A 22,383-nucleotide genomic window follows, 5' to 3' on the forward strand; every position below is an offset into this window, starting at 1 on the left:
ACTGTATAGAACACCTTTATAGTTTGTGGATGGAGTATTCCTGCCTCCCTTCACTTCCAGCGCACCACCAAGCTAACATAACTACAGACTTGATATCTCGAAACTGAACATACAAAAAACAGAACCATACATTACACCACTCATCCAGCCAACTTTTTACTTAATTAAATCACCGTAACTTGTTACTGCTATCAGCATATTGTGTATCATCATAGTCTCCTAATTGATTTTAATAAAAGTTCTCTATTGACACAGCATAAAACATTTACATAGTCTTTGGCTCTATAATGTGAAGCCAATGCGAAAATGCCTTTATGTGTAATAACATTGAGGGCCACTAGAGGCTTGCAACAATTAGCCTGGCTAAGCCGACTGTCGCTCACAGCTGCAGTTTTCCTTCGCTGTGAATACAGTCAGGGAACTCGGCTTGTATTGGCTGGACCAATCAGCAACAAGCTTCAGTGGTAATTGTGTTTGTCCCTCCTGTCCTTCACTATGATTGAACGGCTGGTGACAGTGAGCACAGTCTTAACATTTTTCAAATTTTGGTGACTGGAAGAAAACGCTGAATGTTCAGCGCTCAGTGCAAAATACATGGTTAGCAGTCTGATGAGGAGCTAACATTCATTACAATAATTTAAAAAAAAATGCTGTACTCAGGAAAAAACACTTTGGTGGACACAGGCCTTAGGTAGTTGAAAGGATGGCAGTGTTGGCAGATTTAGAGTATAGAGTAAAAATGTCTGAATCCTTCCTCATAATATCATATATCACCATGTGACAATGGGTGTGTGAAAAACCATTTAAAAAAATGGACATCATGGATTGTAAAACGACACGTCCTCACCTACGCAGCACCATGGGTATTTATGTTACGACTGCCCACTGTGGAGGGTGCAGTGGATTGTGTTGCCAAAACGTTTGTACAGCCAACGTCCTCCATAAAGAAGCCACCTACAAACTTTTCAAAACCACTTTTCAAGTCTACAAGGGGTGTGTTTGATACTCTTAAGATAATTGCTTTAAGATCTTAAGCTTCCTGTAGCTAGAAATCAAGCACATTTTGATTCGATGTTTTGGTGGTTAATAAGAACAGACACAGGGACCTTGGCGTTCCTTTGGGTTAAGCTTTGCGACACCCTTCTGTGAGACTGTTAAACAGAGAGGAATAGCTTGGGAAATTTGGAGGGAAACAGAGCATTTTTACAAATGCAAGCAAGCACTGTATCATTACAACATGAAAGCAAGAGCCTTGTTAAAGGTTGCCATCTGCCACATGCCCCAGCAGTCCTCATGCTCCTTAATCCCCCCTGCTGGGCCAGTAAATTCCCCTTTAATTAGAATGCAAATACCACTAATAAGGTTAATATACCAAGGCTTGTTTTGCTGTAACCGAGGCACAGAATGGAAAGGAAATTAAATGATCCCAAGAAATTGAGGTGGATTTTCACAAATGTCACGCGTGAGACAGAAGTGGGTGTGCGGATATGCGTGTTCCCTTTATAGTCATTGTCAACAATCTTCGATATTGTGTTCTTATTGGAGAGTAGAGAGAGAGTAACAAAGATGTAGAATAATAGAGCTCAATAAGAGACAAAGAGAATAAGATGCTAAAAGGAAGTGAAGGGAAGAAATTGAACATCATTCATGATTGGAGGCAATAAAACCAATAGCAGTCCATCAGCAGTAAAATACAGTCCCCAGGAATGTTACGCTAATGTTTATTTTCTGTCTGTATGTCTGCATACATGTGTGTATGCATGTGCATGTGTGTGGACTCTCCAGCACGCCAGTTTTCTTCTTTCTCTGCTGAAAATAAAAGCTCATCAAGCTCCTAAAGTGTGATGGGATGTCATATTAGACTGTTTTGATGCAGACGGAGGAGGCCTAGAAAAAAAGGATGTGAAGAGCTCTGATGGGAGGAGAGGAAGTTTTCAGAGATGCTTTAAGACCCATTAGCGACTGTTTGATGAAGGAAATATGGGCAGCACCGTCAGAACGACACCTGTGAAATGGAGTGGTGAGAGGCTAAACACTGATGCTGGGCTCACGCAAGGCTCATAGAGTAACAATTGCAAACAAACTGCTGAGGTGGAGTACGCCGTGCCACAAGGTTACCTTCACCTTCATGAAACTTTAAGGAGGCGTCAATGTTTAAAATACGAGTTGTACGACACGCAATTGGCCCAAAATAAATGCAAAGCTTTGTCAGCTGAATGTTGCAACAATCAAAGCTAATGTCGTCAAGTTGCCAGATTGTTTCCCCTTCCTCATCCTCGTCTGCTTGACACTTTTCCCAGATTGATGTGTGTGTTGCAAGGTAATATCTTTTAATCGTGGGTCGGATATATAACCCAGCCAATCCTTTTTTTTTAATTTTTTTTATTTGATATCCTTGTCATGATTGATAGATATCATCAAAATTAAAGGCTCAACTTTGAGGTCAGGAAGAGTGATTTGCTGTCAGCGCTTCTTTAATACTGCGAGAGAGCGCAAGAGACGACAAGCCGTTTCTCTTTGGGGACAGTGAGAGAAAGAAGAAGGGGGGAGAAGGACGGTGGGATGGTGGAGGATGAGAAAGGTGGAGGAGAGCATCTCATGAGGTTATTAGGTTTTAATCAATATGGTATATGGGCAGAGGATGATTGGAAAACAAACCTAATCTGGGAAGCAATACATCTCTCATTCATCTCCCAGGCTGTCTCTCTTGTGGATCTGCCGGGCTCCTATCACCAACTTATTCCATTCAACACGTGTCACAGCGAATTTTGGGCTCCTGCACACAACAAGCACTTAAACGAAGAAAACAAGCAAGCATCGGAGAACCTCGCAGTTGATGTGAGCTTGTGACATGCAGGTTTAAAGAAATAAATAAAAATGAAGCAGTTCTGACTTTGTTGGAGACATTTTTACTTCAGTGTTTTGGCACAGATGTGATGTTGATACATCAAACACACACCAGCAAACTACAGTCACATTTTCTACCATTTTAAGTGTTCACAAGGTGCAGATCTCGCTTGCACATAATAAGCAAAGACAAGCTAACAAAGGTTCATTATTCCACTGGGTTTACTATGGCCAAGCAATTATCCTGTTCTCCTTTACTCCCGAACAAGGACTTTGTTTGCACACTATTTTTACACAGGGATGTACTTCTTTGTCATTCATATGCAAGTTATCAGGATGAAATGCATGTAATCTGGTGTCCTCTAATGAATTATGTTATCCTCTTTGTTTAATTGCACTATGGTGCCAATTACACCACAAATATAAAGATTTGTGATTCACTTGCGAGTTGCACTGTAGTTATATTGGTAACAGCGGGTTTTAGACACCTGGAAGATTTTTGTATTTTAGATAACAATAAGCACACCAGCAAAAAAACAAGCGATGGGCTTGATTTGAGTTTGGTTATTGCCGTTGATACAATATGTTAAGGATAGGTCCTTGGGCAATAAGACTGATGAGCTCGGCGCGCTGGTAAAGACCCAGCGGGAATACCGGGACTGCAGCATCATGTGTTTCACTGAGACATGGCTGCACTCACATTTCCCGGACCACAGCGCAGCTGTACCCGGCTTCAGGACTGTTTGGGCGGACAGAGACTTTGTGCAGAGCGGCAAGAAGAAAGGTGGAGGGATTGCAGTCTATGTGAACGACAGGTGGTGCAATCCCGACCACGTGTGTGTGAAGGAACGTTTCTGCCGCCCGGACATTGAACTTCTAGCCTACTTCTATTATTTGCCCAGGGAGTTCCCGTCCGCCATTGTCATCGCTGTGTATGTTCCTCCATCAGCTGAAGCAGAGGTAGCAGTAGACACCATCCACTCCACTGTGTCCAAACTTCAGACTAAGCATCCCGGTGCATTTTTGACAGTTACTGGAGACTTTAACCACTCTGGATAAAGTACTGCCAACTTAGCAGCAGTATGTTAACTGCCCCACTCGGAACAATAAAACTCTGGATCTCCTGTATGCTAATGCCATGGATGCATACAGTACTACTGCCCTTACACCCCTTAGTAGGTCTGATCACAACCTGGTCCTGCTGACTCCCAAGTATGTTCCCCTGGTACAGAGGCAGCCTGTAACCACCAGGACTGTGAGGAGGTGGACACAGAAGGCTAAAGACGCCCTGCAGGACTGCTTTGAGTCCACGGACCGGGATGTGCTGTTTGGACCACATGGGGAGGACATCAACAGCATGACGGACTGTATCACAGAATACATCAAATTCTGTGAACACACCACCGTACCATCCCAGACTGGACACTGCTTCCCCAACAACAAGCCGTGGATCACCAGTGACCTGAAGGTGCTTCTTAATAAGAAGAAAGCAGCCTTCAGGTCTGGGGACAGGGAGGAGCTCAGGAGAGTTCAGCACAACCTGAAGGAGAAGCAGCATTGGAGCCGGTGACACCAACAGACTTAATAAACTGGTTAAGAAGGCCGACTCCATCATTGGCTGCAATCTGGACAGTCTGGAAAAGGTGGTGGAGAGGAGGACGCTGAGGAAACTATTGTCCATATTGGATAATCCTGACCACCCTCTCCACCACCTGCTGCAGGGACAGCGGAGCACTTTCTCCAAAAGATTCCTCCAGCTCTGCTGTCACAAGGACAGATACAGGAGATCATTCCTGCCCACTGCAATAAGACTGTACAATAACCCACCTCTGACCAAATCCATCACACAACAATAACACCGTTGTCTGTTTTTCTTGTTTGTTAAATATATATATATTTTTAAATTAATTTAATTTAATTATTCTATTTTATTTTATTGTATTATATTTTATTGTATATACTGTGCATTTTTTATATTTCATATTTTTTACTGTTATTTTATTGCTTTGCTGTATCTATAAATGCTGCTGTAGCAAAAAAATGTCCCCTTGAGGATTAATAAAGTAACTATCTATCTATAGCTTACCCCCAGGTACCCCCATACCCTTTGGATATGTAGTGGACCAGCTACGGAGATACCTCAGGGCAGATCAAGGACACGCTGAAGGGACTCCCATCTGGCCCAGGAGTGACTAGGGTTCCCCCAGTAGAAGCTGGAGGTAATTGCTCTGGAAAATAATGGGCTGCTCCCGCTAACCTCTTTGCAACTGTGGCCCTTAATGAATACTGAAAATGATAATCAAGTGGAAACACAAATTGCAAACTACAGCTTGCAGGACCTATGATTATACCTTCAAAATTATCCTTTTGACACACTTACACACACACACACACACACACACACACACACACACACACACACACACACACACACACACACACACACACACACACACACACACACACACACACACACACACATTTGTAATTCCCAACCATGGGCAATTTTGCAAAGCTGAGTTAGCATACTTCCACACCATTTAAAAGTGGTGTCTGAGACTATATAGGAAACTACGTTTATTTATGTGGTGTATGATATGCAGTTGAGCTGCAGCCATTACTGAGGAGATTCGAAAGCATGGAACATTGGGTTTTTCTTTCATGAATGTTTTCTGAAAATAAACATGACCCCAAGTTATGACACGATCAATTTGGTTCTTTGATTTGATTTCACACACACACACACACACACACACACACACACACACACACACACACACACACACACACACACACACACACACACACACACACACACACACAAAAGTCTGAGTTGATAGAGTCACTCGTGCATAAACACAGCGGGCACCGCTGCACGTACATTAAATCAGCTTTGCTCCTGCCATCTTTTCATCAACAGGACTGCAGATCACACAAGATGTATTTCCGCACAGCATGAAATAATATCATGACACTGGGGAGATTTGTTGAATGCATAATGCACAGCTGGCTGCAAGAAATCTGGCGCATGTGTAGATAAGTGTGCTTGAACATTTATTTTTCCTTTCACATTTATTAAGTCAGGCTGGCTAAACACACAAGCTTGTTGCCACCAACCATCTGCTTTAAATATATGCAGTACACATTCACACCTTGCTGGAACAATGCTAACACTTACAGCAGAGCGGTGGTGGTGGTGGTGGTGGTGGTGTTGGTGGGGGGGGGGGGTACAGTGCCTTGCCTAAGGGCACCTCAGCGGATGTTGTTAGGGGAAGCAGGATTATTCAGTAACTTTAACCCGCTATCTTTCCCCCTGTACACCAGTGTGTTACATCAGCATGTTGTTCTGCACAGATGGGGATGTGACAGTGCCCTTTTCCCTCTCAAACTGACACCACAATACCCCTTGGTCTTTACACATGGTAGCATAACCCAGGAGAGGGATGCTGCAACAGAGCATGACTAAATACAGTATTCCAGCAGAGCAGATGGCCAGAACTTTGTCAGTACCGATGGCAAAATGGAGGAATATCTGAACTCTGGTTCCCAAACTCTCAACAAGTTTATTGCAACATTTCAACCTCGAAGATTTTACTTAGCTGCCTTTTAGAAGTTGCAAGAGATGGCTAACACTTGTCAGACATTTTAGCTCAATAACATCACATTATGACTTGGCAGTGTTATCGTAACAACAAGCAGTTTGATATAAACATCTGCTTTCTGCTCTGATCTGATCTTAGTTACTGTTACTACGCCTGTCAAGCTCTCCATTCTGAAGACGCACATATGCATTTCAGTGGCAGATTCAACGTACGAATTCTTAGTAACGTTGGAAAACAACGTTGGTCCTTGACTTCAGACAGAGGTAGTCTTATCTATCTCGTCAACTGTTCCAACTAAATTAACAACCGGTGCTAGCAGATTTTATGAGCTGCAGCCAACGAGCGAATTAACGTAACATTAGCTTCACGAGTCCATTAAAACTGCTGTCTCAGGCTGATTTGAATGATTCCAGCTGACTTAAAAGCAAGAACCTTGAATATACAATTGATAGCAAAATACATGATATTGTGCTTAAAGACTGGGGCAAACGTTATATCATAATCAGACCGTTTTGCTCGTGTTGTGTGGTGTAGAGCTTGTTCCTGTTAATTGAAAGCACAGGTTAGAAGGCTCCTTTATTTGTCAAGGCGAAAATCAGAGGGAAGGCTTTTAGAATAAGGTGTTATGTATTTGGTGAACAGAGACTAGAGTTATAGAACACCTAAACACCTCACATACAGCCTATCAGCAGATGGTAGCTGGCCCTGCAGTAACGTCTCTGTTTGTGTGGCTTTCTGTCAGTGACTATTTTGCTTGTAAAGCAGGACTGAGATGTAAAGCAAAAGTCATTTTTAGCAAAAATGCAAAATTATGCTCCCGTATCTGAGCAGACGATGGAGTTTAGATGATAATTTTAGGTCATTACAAAATTCGAAATTCTCAGGGTCAGGGTTCTCTAATCTGGCTTTCATTTCTTAGAAGTTTCCTACCAAAGTTGGACATCTAAGCTACTGCAGAATATATTATTGAGTTGGTGTTTTTTTTTTTTTTTTTTTTTTTGGGGGGGGGGGGGGGTTGAGTCAGAAAGGTATGTGGCCAAAATGTAAATAGTTTGAAAAGAGTTCTGATGTAAGATTTACCCAAGATGATTTGATCTACCAGAGCAGGCTGCTGAAGTAGAGCCCACACTGCAGGAAAGGTTGTTGTGGTGGTGGGGCATGGTTTGGCTCATCTACAGGAGGGACTGATTGGGGGAGTGGCTCAGGGAACGGTGCCTGGAAGAGGCTTAATTAGCACAGCTACAGTGAATCATTAATTGTCTCTCTCTCCACATAAAACCACCTGGTAGGGCACCGGATGGGGCGGGGACTCCTGGGGACACTGAGCAGCAGGTTGGCTGTGAAAAGGACGAGGGACGTGGGACATGTGCTCAGATGCTGGGCAGGAGAGCACATAGTCGCTGGGGTTGTTTGTGTTTGAATAAACACGTCGGAAACTATACTTTGGCTGGTTGTTGTTCGTTCGTGCTGAAAGAACTCACGGTGACGGCAAGATGCATGTCACAGCTGTATAGGCTCAGAGATTGACGAGATTTACTCCAACATAAAGGCAACAAAACGTATGCATTTTAAATTGAAAATGTGTCAGTGTGGATGCAACCTATGTTTTGAAATTTGGTACCGAATGACATCGATATTGGAGAGTATAGAAGCAATTCAGTCTGCGCTGTAAAAGTAACGAAGTTCAGTACCGGCCCTTGACATGAGCCTCCAAACTCCTTAAGTGCCAAGTGCATCTCTGCGCAAGGCACAGCTTAATCAGCTGGCCATAAGTACTTACCATTGCTATAATTGGACGATCGCGTTTTTTGGGGGGCGGTTCAGCAGATGGTCAGTTCCAATTTTAATCTACTTCAATTGATGAAGACCCAACTGCCTCTCACCCATGCAAGTGTTTACGGAGCCCTGCCAGGCAACAGTGAGTCATGCAAAAGCTGACACTACAATGGACAGAGATTGCAGTGTGTGTATGACATCAAGTAAAGACAGAAAATGGCATCAAAATTAGTCAAAAAACATGCATGCAACAGTTATTTTGAGACTATGAGAACTACAAACACAGGTCTAATATTCAAATTAAAATAAAAAAAATATATTGTTCTGTGTTGTTTGTGCACTTGATTCTTGTCTGGACGGGAAGCGCACACATAAATACCTGTATTTTACAGCACTGTCGATGCCGTCCTGATGGACTCTCCATTTACGTGAAAAATTAAATATTCATTAAACAAAAACATTGGCTTTTTAACTCGTCTCAAAGCCCTGCATAATGAATATATGGAGAGAGAATGAGTATGTTAGGGAGCTAGAACAGTGATTTAGCATCAAGTTAAACCTGTTTTTTATTTCATAGTCTTTAATGAGGAAAACAGTTGAACACAAAAACAAACAAAAAATGGTTGTTTGTGGTCGAGATGACACTAAAATATTCAATGATGTCTTTCTGTTCTCCACTTTTCAGGTGCTAATGCAGTAATACCAGAACAGGATGTTGAATTCCATCAATGCTAGAACCATATTTTGGAAGGATAACTAATAAATCAGAGTCAGTGTTTTTGTGTAACCTAATGACAATGCTTATATGTAATATATAGAGGGCAAATATTGTTTTGTTCATAGTACATATAACAAGGGATGATGGCAGTGGCAAGGGACTGCTTTCTACTTGTTTGTGTGTGGAGCTGCATAAACAAACTCATTTCCTCAGAAACTCTCTCACACACACACACACACACACACACACACACACACACACACACACACACACACACACACACACACACACACACACACACACACACACACACACACACAACCCGAGAAGTGGACACCCCAGCTGATGGAGCTTTCTGTACTTGGAGGATGCCCAACTAATTAGGGTGATTGTCTGAGACGCGCCTTTGACCACAGATCATGAAGTGCATAATTGGCCCTGGATTTGCAGTAAAAAGAGAGAATACACTATATATGCGCGTGGCTTTGCCTGTTTGTGCGGCTGTCTGTCAGAGGGACTATTTTGCTTGTAAAGCAGGACTGAGATGTCATGTTTAACAGAAATGCTAAATTATGCTCCCGTATCTGAGCAGACGATGGAGCTTAGATGATAATTTTAGGTCATTACAAAATTAGAAATTCTCTGGGTCAGGGTTCTCTAATCTGCATTTCAATTCTTGGACATTTCCTACCAAAGTTGGACATTTAAGCTACTGCAGAATATATCATTGAGGTTGTTTTTTTTCTCTTTTTTTGAGTAGGTCTTTTAATGACTACCAAATTCCATCTGAAGGAGGATGGCATTTTAATGACATACAGTAAAAGTGACTGCTGCGTTAGCGTTAGTGGACAAAATGACTGATGATTCTGTGAAATTTGCAGCCAATCGTTAACACTTTTGTGTATGATGCCAAACTTAATAATGCAGTTTCTTCATCTGAGATAAATATATAATGCATTAACACTACACAGAGGGTCAATGAATCATAAATAAGGCTTTGAAGATCAGTAACAGCAAGAGGGCTCTGTCTCCTCACCACTCTCTTTTTTCTCTCATTCAAAAAAATTACACAAACATAATCTCTGTCTTCCACTCATAAAAAAAAGGGATGGATGGATATGGGAGAAGATAGAGGAAGAGAAGCAGAGGTGTTTTTTGTGGCAGGGTTGAAAAAGACAGTCAGAAAGAGATTTAAACTCGGAGACAAAAAAAATAAATAATAGAGAAGACGAGGAGTTGTTACAACTGCATTAACACTACCCTAACGCTGCTTTATACCCGAGCGGGCATCTCTACCCCTTGATCAATTTAAAGTTCTAATTATCTGCATCAGTGAGGCTGACTGATTGGCCTAATATGACACACATGGCAACAGTTTAGCAAAGAGAGCAATATGTGACAGGGCTCAAAGTCAGTTTGACTCGAGACGATGGTTTATGAATTGTCACTGACTGAACATCGTCAATCACGTAAATGTCCTGAAAGCACTTGTTCCTTTTTCTAAGGATGAACAATGATAAGATTTGTAAGTTCTTAATGACAATGAGACTATTCATTAGAGGAGAAGGGACTACAGTGGTGTTCGCTGGAGGATGAAGTGATCTATTCACTGCATGCATTGTGGAGTTAACAAACAACAGGTGACAGGAATCAAATGTCAGATGTTTGTCATTAAATGGGAACATGCCAGTTGGATGTTGCGTTTCCATCCTGGCAGGGCTTTTTCTCTCGCTGCACCTTTAGCGCTGAAGCTAAACTATCAATGGATTGTTCAGGGCAATATTATAAACAGAGCGTGATAAGGCAATGGGTTTAATGGAAACATTTTCTACACGTAACATTGCATGAATGTGATATTACACATGGCGATTGCTCCAAGAAAACCCAAGCCCCAAGAGAGAGGATTGAGACTATACATTGGCCTTACCAGCTTTTAGCTCATGTTTATTCTAAACCTAAGGCCAACTAATGGTTACATTCAATGGCACCCACCTTAATGGATGCAGGGGAAGATGCACTTTGTATTTCCACCACATCCCCTTCGCCCTCTGCAAACTGTCTATGGAAAGTCATTACACTGGCAGCACATTACAGAAACGTTGCATCCAGCATACTGCAAGCCTGAACAGGGAATCATTTTCAATACATATACCTTATATGTGGGTTCAAGCCAAAGTGATGTTGGGCAGGAGAAATTACAGGAAGTATTCAAGGAAACAAACGTGTAACCAAGCCACTACACACCCACACACACACACACACACACACGCCTGCAAACACACTAACGCAAAGTGGAAGCTCTATTTGACCGAGCCCCAGTCACCTGTGGAGAATGAACCACTTTGCAAGCGATCAGCGCCATCATAAAACATAATGAGAACGTGTACCGGAACACCCCAACTTTACTGTGATCATATCAGAGAGGAAGCAGTGAGGACAACAAAGCGAAGGGCAAGCGGGTCATAGATCACCTCTTGTAACCAGTGAATGTGTTACAGCAACCAAAGCCTACCCGCTAGGTAGAGCAGCACTGGCGACTTGAATCCCCCTATTCAGGCAAGATTGATGACGAACATGAAAATATATTTGCAGTGATTTTGTAGGCAGTAAAAATGCTTTGTGAAAATAAAACAAAATGCTTGTACAGCAGTTTTCCAGTCCCTATAAAGAGAGACGTTGAATGGAGTGGACATGTGGTCATGCATGGAGGATTGCCAATCTTGAGAGACCTCATCGCTGCAGAGTAAATCATTTAACTGGCACAGACAATCATGCTCAAGCACATTCATGGAGAAGGGTAAAGGGAGTCCGTGATGGCTGGAGGAAGAAGAGCTTAAAAATGTGACGACATTAATGGAGCTTAAAGTTTTTCATGGAAAAAGAATACAATCTGAAAAGCATCAACATCAAGACAATGTCGTCGGGATTCAAAGAATTGTTTTCACCCATGGATACTTTAAAATATGAACTTGTACAGACACTGGTATACAAGCACGCACGGACATTAACTTAAATTGGCCCTGAGATGAGTGCCGTATTGAATTCCAATTTCACCTACTCAAACATCAATAAATGTATCTTCCAAACTATTTAAACTCATAGTATTGTGAGCAAAATTGGCAACAATGAATTTTCAGAAAAATATGCCTCTTACAACCCTGTCGACGAGAAGATATGTTCTTATACAACTCAACTGCAACAGCGAATACATTTTGAAATAAATTGTGGCCAGATTATATTTTATATCATATATTACATAAATGTATTGAGCAAATTGCAAATATGTTGTCAGTGATAAGTTCAGTGACATGTTTTCCACCTAAATATCTGATACAATATCCACTTGTAGTAACTACAATAGTATTACATTGTCATGGTTATTTGAACACACTCAGTGCATTTAGTTATAGATAAATAAAGATTGTAGTTTGGTTTAAACCTGCAGTGCATAACTTTTGTCTCCTCCTTTTGCCAGCGACAGTCATTACAAAACCCTGTCGATGTGTGCTTACATCATAGGCTTCACAGTAGCGCCCTCCAATATTGCTAATGTTGCGTCTGTAAAACTCTGGATAAATGGTGGATAAATTAAATAAAAGTTGTCATAACAATTGCAACAATGACAGATGAACTTCGAGCTTGGCTGTTTGAAATTTTGCATTTCTCCTCCCGTATATTACGGACTTCGGCTGGATGTCTTGACAGATCGCTCAAGTTTCAGTCCTTACATGCAAAAGCCTTGCAGCACTTGTGGCAACAAACATTGTCATCATCGACTTTAATGAAGAGTAACCACACTTTTGAATGTTTATTGTCTCTGTCAGTCAGAGCAGGCCGGTTTCTGTGTGAAGCTGCATGCTGCTGCAGCGGGTGACAGACAGCCCCCCCCCCCCCCCCCCCCCCCCCGCGGTCGCTCAGAGGCTTTAAAACACAGACAAATGTCTACTTCAGGAATGGAGCTGTTGAGATAAAATGTGTAGGATAACGAATATGTAGTAATAATAAGTGCAGAATGTATTTTTGGAATTTGCCTCAGTATCGATGGCAGAACTGTTAACGTCAGATCTTATTGTTATAGATCTCTGCTACTGCTTGGGTACATGTTCCGATTTACACCGAATTTAGATACCCATCTGCAGTTAGAACCCCCACAAAATGTCTGGTCTTCATGATCTAAAGTTCATCCATTTAGTCTGATACATTTGAGAAGTCTACGAGAGCCACAAGATTGAATTATGTTATCCTTATTCAAATTACCATAGAACCAGTTTACATTCATCTGTCGAGCGCATGAATGTCAAACGAGACAACAGAAGTATAAACTCTGAGATGTACCTGGTGTTACAGGTTTGATCAGTATTGTGACAACTTGTTTGACAAGGGATTTAGAGTAAGGGACATTCAATGCAGAAAATGTTCACTGTGTCTCAGGGTTCCGGTTTTAAGTTTTGAATTCAAATCAGTCATTTCCGAACTGTAAGTAAAGTGTAAGCTGTAAATTGTAAGTGCTTTAGTTGCGACAAACAGGACTCTGAATTTAACCCTAGTCTCTGGTGTGAAAGTCATTCACTTTGTACTCCCCCAACCACTTCATGCTCACTCTGATGCAGTTTGTAATAATAACCCAAAAAATACCTCAATAGAGACCTCTGACATATCCATTTTATTTCTCCTGCTCTGCTCTAATTTCATGAAGTGCATTACTAAGATACAGATGAGCCAGATAAATGCTTCACCCCAGTCGTCTGCTTCTGTGTAATTGCGGATGGAGTACTCAGAGCAATTTTGACAGTAGCAGCACAAAAGCCCATCTTTCAGTAAACACATTAGACCCCAGTCAGATGACACATGCATATTTTTAGGTTCAGACCAATACCTGTTGTGTGACTGCTGTGTGTGTTCATAAACTGACCTTGTTGAACTGCATGAAGGTGATTTTACATGCGTTTCCACGAGATGTAGGAAAATGAAAACACACGCCACAATGTATTTTAAAAAAAAAAAACATATATAAGAAATTCCACGTAAATGCATTCTCACATGTTTTACAACACAGACATGCAGATGGTGGAGAAAAAACTTGGCTGTTTGAGGCTGTATATTAGCAACATATTTACAGTAATAAGAATGATAGCATGTTGATATTTAGCATTTTTAATATGTTTACTGCCTTTGTTCGTGCACCCTGCACATCATGTGAGTGGCTGGTAGGGACAGGAAATATTCTCGTATTAGCGACTCGTGAGCATTTATGCCATCATGTATGATTACCGGAAACAGACTGGAACAGAAATTCAGGCCAGGAATTTGACTCCATCCTGGCCACCCTGTTCACCCAAAAAAGCTTGTTTGCGGACGTGACAGGTACCAAACTAGTTATACATTTGGTCACTACAGTATGCTAATCTGGCAGGAAAGGTATTCAGATTACAAAATATAAATATTTGGTACAGAACAAGTAGCCTACCTCAATACTAAGTCAAGTCTGCTAGACAGCTAGAAAAAATGAGAACACAATTAGCCTACACTTAAAAAAAATAAATAAGAGAGAGAGAGAGAGAGAGAATGAAATACAGTGTCAGCTTAAATGTTAAAACAATTAGCTTATCTGTCTACATTGAGGCACCGGCAGAGCTGGGAGTCCCAATACACTCACTTCATACACTGCATATAGCCTCGCAAATTACAATGGCTTCCCATCATGTTAGAGTGGGTGACAATATTTACAACTTCAATAAGAGCATTAAGTGGAACTATCCTTCTGGTAAGGAAAAGAGACAGAAAAATAAACAGAAGAGTGAATTGCATGAGGAAAAATTAACCGGGGCTCTCTCCTCTCCAAGTATGATGTCAGCAAACAGTAGTAATGTTAAATTAATGTGCTGCGTTGCAGTACACTTCTCTCCTGTCTGTCTGCCTGTCTGTCTGTCTGTAGCCTGACTGGGCAATGCCTCTCCCAGTCTGTCTGTGTGTTGCTCACTAGCCAGCCACATCCTGGGTTGTGTTTGTGTCAGAGAAAAGGGAAAATTAAATACCAACTATTTATTATCTTTTGTAGCCAGTGAGGAAATGTCAATTTGTAGAATCACCAATTAACCTGAGAGTGCATGTTTTTGGATGGTGGGAGGAAGCCAGAGTACCCGGAGAGAACCCACGCAGGCACAGGGAGAACATGCAAACTCCGCACAGAGACGCCCAGGCCCAGATGTTTTTGTTATTTTCCCCCGAGAATTTAATTCCAATAATATTGTACTCGAGTTAAGTTTGATTTTCTTTTTCCTTTTAGGAGTGCTTGGAGCTGGCAGCAGCGTGGCCACCCAGACAGTGGTGGGTTTGGTGACTGGGCCTCTCACCTGCTCCTCACATTCTCAGTTCTGTGGTTGATGGTATTTTCTTTTTGTTTTTGCACATCCTTCCAGTATTTGCATGCTTTTTCTTATAATTTTGTATTATTTGATGTGAGTGTGTGGCGCACAGTAGCTGGTGAGAGCCCTGTCCCAGAGCCTGTTTCCGCCCCCTTACTGTCTACAGCTGCGGCCTAGTCACCATCAGCACTCAACTTATGTTTCAAAGTTACATTATATAGTGTTTTTATTGTTGTAGTTTCTTAAAGATTTGATTTCATAAATTGCCCTTTATTTCAGTTAGATAAAAAAATAAAAAAAAAAAACTTTGTAATCTTGGGGGAATCCTTTGTCTCAGGCCATTTTATTCCATCACTTGTGGATATGTGGTTGTTTTATCCAAAATCTAAAAAGAAATAACCTACCCTGCGGTGGCGGTGGTCACACTTTGATGAACACAAAGGGCCAATGGTGCTCATAAACCGCAGTTCGGAAAGGATAACCATGTCGCACAACGAAACCTGCCCTTTACTGAAGTCAACCATTAAACAAGTAAATGGTTATTCTGTGTCTCACTCAAGGTTTAGTTACAGGACTACTGCAAGGTAGAATTTAAAATGTTGATTTGCTCGCTATTGTGGAAAACACAGATGCACATCTAAATTAGTAATAAGCAAGTATTCAGCCCAGCCATGGAATGAACAGTATTTCTTATTTGAAAATGTGTAGAAGAAAATCAAGGGGAACCCGTTTGAAAGTACATTTGCCAGTATGCAAATATTTTACATTGCTCACGGGTCTGGTAGGAGGGCCCCTTAGAAGAGTTTTGCTTAGGGCCCAAGAAAGTTCATGGCTGGCTGTGCATCATAGCATATCAAAAAAACGTTGCACACATTCACTGAAACTATAAACAACAACAATGTAAGTAATTATAAGACGGAAGTCCAAAAAGCACTCCACGACACAAATGTCCCCTTACTGGTGTCCATAAGGCAAACAACACACAAACAGAAACTGAACATTGTCTACATAACTGCAAGTATAAAGCTCCAAACTCGAGCTACTTCATAGTAACATGTGTGTGTGCGTGTGCATGTGCGTGTGCGTGTGCTTGTGTGACCTGGTCCCTTACTGGGGTGCATGTCGCTTACTTTGCAGCACTTAGCTGCATCTTTTTTTGTCTCCCTCTCTGCTCCACCTTTCCTTTTCTCCTGACCGTCCATTTCACCTGGCAGTCTGTCTAAAAGGTTATCAGTGAGGTTATATTCTGAGCTCCTGATGGGCTGTTCCCATGTGATGCTTGCAGCACATAATCAGTTATGTAAAAATGTAAAAAAATACTTGACATTAATAATATAGAACCACATATAGAACATTTGGGTTTGATTACACTGAATGGTGCAATTGTTTGGTTTTGTAAATTGTAAATATTTGAGCTTTCAGAAAAAATTGTTTCACTGTCAGCAGGACAAGAGATGTCAGAAATGATATCTAATATATTGTTTGTATTTACAAAAACTCCAATATAATGAACAAATTCTCAGTTTGTTAATTAGCACTAAATAAAAAGTTGAGGCTGGTGGGAATATAAAAAAAAAGAACCAGACAAGTAATAGTTTTACCCTGATGTTGATACTAAGGAAATTCTCAGGAATCAAGTCATTTTAAGACATCATCTACAATCGATGAAAGTCTGTATTAAATCCAATTCCAATTCCTTGAAGATATGTTGAGATATGACACTGAACAGGTTCAACAAGTTTTCCTCCTGTAATCTTTCTCTAATCATCATCTAAATTCTCCTTTTCACCATTCTTCTGTCTGCCCTCCAGTGGCTTCTCCAAGTCAAATTAAAACACTGGTGTTAGCCTACAAACCAACCAGTGTCTCGATACCACCACATCATCATTCAAACCTACACTCGCCCACATTAGCTGTACTATCCAAACGTTCTGCTTGGTCCCATCTTCTCACCCTCTTGCCCTATCAGCGGTGGAATGATTTTGTGACCTCAGAACAACCAATTTTTGTTTTCTCTCTCTTGTCACCTTGCTCACTGCTGTCCAGTCCTTCACCCTGCATGTCCTCGCCTCTGCCCCAACCATGCTTTATACAAAGCAGAGGTTTTAAAATGTTTTTCAGCTCGTGGTTCAGCAATATTTTGTAGCACTCTGAAATATGTTTTCCTTGCTTGAAGAAAATATATACATTGCAGTTCTTGATCGGTGACATTTTTAAGAAACGTGAAGCAATAACTATTCCAGAGAGGACAAATAGTCAGAAAAGCAGTGAGCAAAATCATCAGAGATCCAAGAGCAGTAATAAAAAGATCAATCAAAAATCAATATGACAGGAGGATTGCTGCTAAACTTACTATTGTTACATAATTGAATGCCATCAGTGGCAAAATCAACCACCTACACCAAATGTAGCCTCATAAGCTCGCACATCTTTCTCACAAAGCTGCCATTCACAGAGTGCATGTACCTAATAATAATTCATTAAGATGCATATAAATCACAGAGTAAGATGTGCTGCCAAAGACGAAGAATTTGATGGAAGAATAAGACAGAGAAGACAGAGGAAGAGAGACGAAAACATGGAAAAGATGCTGAAGCAAATACTGCTATATATAACACAAGATGGAATCAGATAATATAAAATGTCTCTATTTCTTTTGGAAAAGATCTCCAGAGAAAATACTAAAAGTCAAAAGTTGAATATAATACCAAAAATGAAGAGCTAAAACTTGGCATAGAGCAGTGTTAATAGCTGAAAACTGTGGGGAAGGCAGATGCCAGAAGAAAAAGAAGTCTAAACATCTTCATTTCCCTGTCTTTACAGTCATTATCTAAATGTAAAAGGCAGATTGCTTGATTGAAGACAGTTTGCCTTTTTAACAAAAAGTTGTGACATTTGGCAACAGCAGACCCCCTCCGGGTGTCTATTTTCTTTTCTTTTCTCTTTTAGCAGAAGTCATTGTTACTGGTTGGATAACACCCTGATGGGCAGCTTCAGTGAATAAATCTCCCTAACAGTTTCACAGCCATCAAACTGGACACCCTGAAGACTTTTTTTCTGACTCGCTCTGCCTTGCAAACGCAGCTTTTGTTTTTTAATGGCATGTTGAATGAGGTTGAGGATAAGGGTGAGCAAACCTGGAGCACAAAATTCAGTCAGATTTAATGGTCTTAATGGCATCGGTTCCATCTCCTTTGTGTTTTTAAGACATGATGGTGGACTGGGAGTGAATACAGATTTAAAGAAGATTTAAAGAAGTGACCCATCACATCTGTCCAAACTACAGCAATTATTTATAGGCCAATATAGAGTAAGCCTGGTGATACCAGACCTAAATTCGCTGTGTGAATAGATAGGGGTCTGGGTGCTAGAGCAGCCTTTAACCAATCAGCATTGACCACCATATAACGTATGTTGTGTGTCGAAACTCACCAACAGAGAGCCTCCCCCAACGTGAGCAGAGTGCACATGCCATGTCACTAAATAATTCATGCAGACTGATTCAGGTTTCAAGTCCTTGATATTTGAAAGTGCTGCTACAACTGTGCGAATCGCTTCATATAGCTCTGCCACTGCCGCCATTGTTGGAACTACATTTTGAAACAAATGCGTCAACATTGTTGCACTGGTTGCTTGTTAGTCCACCCTTCTGAGTGGCTCAGCAAACATTAATGCAAATATTAATGCATAAACTGAAGTGGTGAGCAAAAGGTGAGCATGATGCAGCCTGGTATAGAGAGTCAAATTTAGTAAAAACTTCTATATTCCCTATCCTTAGACCCTCAAGTCAGATGGGAAAAAAAATACTTATGGTTTCTCCTCTTTTTGAGGAAAGCAACCTCCCACAGAAAAGGTTTAGAGATGAGAGGTCACCATGAAGGTAGGCCAAGGGAAAAACATGAAATCCTCCTGCATATAGCGTTTCCAAAACCATTCTAACAACCTCTGAGAGACGTGAAAGGTCTCAGCACTTTAAACTGCTTCTATATCACATTTTGAAATACATTTAGAAATGCAGGTTTAAACTGTGTTTATAAACAAGTGTAGGTTGTGCTGTAGAATGAATGAGTTGATCAATATAAATGATCGATATATTCATAAACAGCGTTTGAGCTCTGATCTGGCAAAACAAAGTAATAATATACACATTTACACACATTCTTTATGGTGACTTAGGTGTCTGTTCTGTGGCTCCATAGCATCAGTCAGCGGATGTACTGATTATTAGACAGATTAGCACACATTAACATGAGGAGATGAGCATCTATCCTGCCTAATAGAAACAAAACATGACATCACAAAAATAATAGATAAAAAGGAAAAACACTTGTGTGTGCTTTTCCAATTGGATTCCTTTACTATTACCTCTTTAACCAGAAACCACAAACACACAGTAATTTGAAGCAAATGACAAATCACTCATTCCCCTTTCTACTTCCAGATTGGAAGGTAAAGCAGCTGCTATCTGCCAACAAACGATAAGATATTGATCAACGTCACATCTGTCTATTGGGCTATTGGACCTGTGATGCAGGTTCAAGCAGATAGCAGGAAGGGATTATTATGACGGCCAGTAACATTTCCTTGACAGTCTTTGCCCGTGTTTGGAAAACTTTACAGTGAAAAGGTGTGAAAGTAACAGAATAAGTGAACAGTAAGACAGGGAGATTTTGTGAGTTGGAACATATTGGGAAGCAATGTTGTTTCATGACATGAGCACTGGGATTGTTTCCTCCCTTTTGGCTGGTGCCCTCCCTCCGTTCAGCTTGTTAAAGGCAGCCTCGTGTAAGCGCCCCACCAGCCTGTTAGGGAAGGGATAATGAAGTAATCCATAGTCATTACTCAACCATCACCCTTGGTGTGCACTGGCCACCATGGACCACTTAGCTGGAGGTGTGTCAGTAAGTGTGTGTGGAGGGAGGCAGCCAGCAGAGGCATTAGCGATGCGGAAGGTTAGCACAGGTTGGTATGGGACATGGAGACAGTCTCCACAGGGTGTGTTGAGGTGAGGGTGAGGAACGGGGGGAACATGGCAGGGTGGAAGTAGGGCCGTTGTGGTATTCTTTAATTACAGCTGAAGGATCATTTGAGTAGTTATTGATCCCCCTCCTATGGCTGGGAAGAAGCATTTCTCTCTGCTGTTATGACTTGCTGGCCCAAACAGTGGGGGAGTCATGGGTGAGGAAGGTGGGAGAAGAAGGGAGGAAAGTTCAGGGTGACAATAGCAAGCGGCAGTGGTAGGCAGGCAGGCGAGGCGAAGAGGCTTTATGTTGCCATAAAGTTCAATATTATCACCCTGACCAGCCACCCAGGGACTAAACCTGGAAATGAGTGAGGCGGCGCACGCTACATTCCTAAAGATCTTGATTTAAGACTATTTGTTTTGTCTGTCTATTTGTTTTACATGATGGCGCAATTTACAAGAGCAGGGAGAGGCATGCGGGCCTGATGCAACATCAAACACAACAGCATGACTCACAGCCAGACCGAAAGCCAATTCCCAGGTATTAGAGTGCTTTAAGTTTTATGATCGCCTATCACCAAACCTAATATAATTACCCTGCAAGGGCACTCTGTCTTTCAGCTACGGTGTTGAAATGGGATGCTTGAAGAAAAAAGGGGGTGGATGCAGCGGTGGGTGGATGAGTGGCTACTTGGTAGCGAGAGATACGTATAATGTGAAGTTTTTTTATTTATTTTTTTATGCATAACCCCTTGCCGGCACGCGCGCGCACGCACGCACACACAACCCGAGTCATTCAGTGTTGCGTGTTAGTCCACCATCGTATGGGCAGTGACCTCAGCCATGTTGTAATTAATTGCCTTATTATTTTAATTAAGGAGTAACACCCCATGTGAAGTAGAATTGACAAAGCCGCCAAAGAGCCGGTGTAATTAATAAAGTCCATTCTCAAGGTCAGTCCTTATATCTGTAAGGTTCAGGTCTGTGTGTACTGTGTACTGTGTACTGTGTGTGTGTGTGTGTGTGTGTGTGTGTGTGTGTGTGTGTGTGTGTGTGTGTGTGTGTGTGTGTGTGTGTGTGTGTGTGTGTGTGTGTGTGTGTGTGTGTGTGTGTGTGTGTGTGTCCTCCTGTCCTCTATTTTATCATCCTCTATGTTGTTGTATGAGACTAGTATGATTAGCTGCTGTCACACCGACCCATAAGTCATTCCCACCCTGATGCCTCAATCTCTACTCGCGCTGCCAAAATCTGAAATGTGTCAGTGTGGCCACAAGTGATATACTCTGCTATTAGGAATAAAATAACCATCATTAAGATGTCCGACACTGCATTATCTCCGTCCCTGGCTCTGACGCTCGCACACTGAGACTCCAGCTCCACAGCTGCAAGGTCAAACTGCAGGTTCAGAGTTTATGTTTTGTTCTGTGTTTATCCTCCAAAAGGTCAAAGAGCAATTATTCCCTTTGTTATTTTTTTTTGCACACACATCCCTCAGCTCTCCATCATATTGTGTTCTCCGTGGGATTATTTCAGCCACGTTTGCCTACTTCGCATCTTGAGGCTGACACACCGTATGAGGGACACATAAAAAATTCATGCAGCGGTAGAGTCACTAAGATAGACGGGAGGGAGAGCTTGAGAGAAATGTCTGGCAGAGCAACAGAGAGAGACATGGGGAGGGAAAGTTAACGTGACTGCAAAAGCAGTTAAACAATGAGGAAGAATTAGGGAGAGAGTGTGCGTGACACATGAAGAAGGCTTGAGTCAGGATACACAGCAGCAAATGAATGCTATTGCAGCAGCGTAAACAGTTAATGGCCGGTCGGCATACGTCTTCCAAAAGGTTAATTACATCTAATCTGTGCACAAGTTGTGTCAGAGAAAGAGACATTAATAAGGCATGACAAGGCAGGAGAGGAACAGGTAGGGCAGCAGTCTGGGGATCGGAGAGAGAGGCCGAGACTGCCATTCACTCTGACTATACCGGCCAACTAACAGATAAAAACACTAATCAGCCATCAGAGGGAAGAGGAGGAGAGATGGAGCAATGGAAGTTGATGAGCAACGTGGGATAAATAGACCCTTGAAAAATTATTCTCTATAGGCTTTGCA

This window comes from Brachyistius frenatus, unplaced genomic scaffold (assembly GCF_029030835.1).
Source record: "Brachyistius frenatus isolate BFR_SWC_R1_liver_20210118 unplaced genomic scaffold, ASM2903083v1 Contig_2, whole genome shotgun sequence".
Lineage (NCBI taxonomy): Eukaryota > Metazoa > Chordata > Actinopteri > Embiotocidae > Brachyistius > Brachyistius frenatus.